This window comes from Pteropus alecto, unplaced genomic scaffold, assembly GCF_000325575.1.
Source record: "Pteropus alecto unplaced genomic scaffold, ASM32557v1 scaffold2152, whole genome shotgun sequence".
Taxonomy (NCBI): Eukaryota; Metazoa; Chordata; class Mammalia; order Chiroptera; family Pteropodidae; genus Pteropus; species Pteropus alecto.
This window is the reverse complement of record NW_006432527.1, coordinates 46,388-48,386: the sequence shown is the minus strand read 5'-3', so window position 1 is coordinate 48,386 and position 1,999 is coordinate 46,388.

Genomic DNA, 1,999 nt, shown 5'->3' with positions numbered 1-1,999 from the left:
ATACACACGTATTAATTACTGTAGTTTTATATTGTCTTAAAACTGAATAGTGTCAGTCCTCCAACTTTCTTCTTTAATTTTGTTTTGGTTATTCTGGGTCCTTTGTCTCTCCATATAAACTCTAGAATCAATTTATCAACATCCACAAAATAACTTGTAGTGATTTTGGTTGGAATTACATTGAATTTCAAAGGGCAAGTTGGGAAGAACTGACATCTTGACAACATCGAGTCTTCCTATCTATGCGTATGGAATGTCTCTCCATTTATTTAGATTTTCAATGATTTCATTCATCAGAATTTTATAGTTTTCTCATTATATGTAGGGAATATTTTGTTAGATTTAACATTTAGTATTTCTGTTTCTTGTGTGCAAATGCAAATGGTATTTTTTTTAATTTCAAATTCCATTCATTAATTGCTGGTATAAAGAAAAGTAATGGACTTTTGTATATTCACCTTAAATCCTGCAACCTTGATAAAATTGCTTATTAGTTCCAGGAGTTTTATTGTTACTTCTTTCAAATTTTCTGCATAGGCAATCAAGTAATCTGCAAACAAGGACAAGTTTTTTCTTCCTTCCCAGTGTGTATATCTTGTATTTCCTTTTCTTGTCTGATAGAATTAGGAAAGACTTCCCGTACAATGCTGAAAAAAAGTGGTGAAAGGGTGTATTCTTCTCTTGTACCTGATCTTAGTGAGAATCTTTCAAGTTTCACACCATTAAGTATGATACTTGCTGTAATTTTTTGCAAATATTTTAATAAAGGCAAGGCAATCTCCATCTAGTTCTACTTTTCTAATATATGTATTTGATGCTGTTTCCCTTTGAGCACATTTCACTGCACTCCACAAATTTTGATAAGTTGTATTTTCATTTTTGTTTAGTTAAATTTTTTTTTAATTCCTCTTGAGATTTCTTCTTTGTTACATGTGTTATTTTGTAACATGTTGTTTAATATCCATTTATTTGGGACTTTCCAGTTATCTTTCTGTTATTGATTTCTAGTTTAATTTCACTGTGTTCTGAGAACAAACATTGTATGATTTATATTCTTTAAAAAGTATTAAGATGTGTTTTATGGCCCAAATGTCTATCGTGGTGAATGTTCCATGTGCTTGAGAAAAAAATGTATATTTCGTTGTTGTTTGATGAAGAGTCTATAGATGTCAATTATATCCAGTTGGTTAATGATATTGTTGAGTTCATGTATACACTTACTGATTTTCTGTCTGCTGAATTTGTCCATTTTTGAGAAAGCAGCTTAATCTCCAACTATAACAGTGAATTCATCTACTTCTCCTTGCATTTCTATCAGTTTTTGCCTAATGTAGATTGATGCTCTGTTGTTAGGCACATAATCATTAAGAATCATTATGTTTTCATGGACCCCTTAATCATTATGTAATGCTATTTTCTGTCTATGATAACTTTCTTTATTTTGAAGTCTGGTCAGTCTGCAAATATTACAACTTATTTTTCTTATTAGCGTTAGCATGATACATCTTTCTTTCAATTTACTTTTAACCTATATATGTCTTTATATTTAAAAGTAGTTTCTGGATGCAACATATGTTTGGGATATGTTTTTGATTTACTCTGACAATCTCTGTCTTTTAATTTGTGCATTTAGACCATTGACATTCACAGAGATTATTGATATAGTTGGATTAATATCTGTAATATTTTTTATATTTTTGCTGTCCTTGTTCTTCATTTCTATTTATTTGTCTTCCACTATTTTTCAAAATTATTTTTTATATTTTAATTATAGTTGGCATACAATATTATATTAGTTTCAGGTGTACAATATGGTGATTAGACATTTACGTATCTTATAAAGTGATCATCCTCATAAATCTAGTACTCATCTGACACCATATATAGTTATTACAATATTATTGACTATATTTCGCATGGTATACTTTACATACATGACTTTTGTAACCACCAATTTGTACTTCTTAATACCCTCCCTAAACACCAACCCCTAAAACCC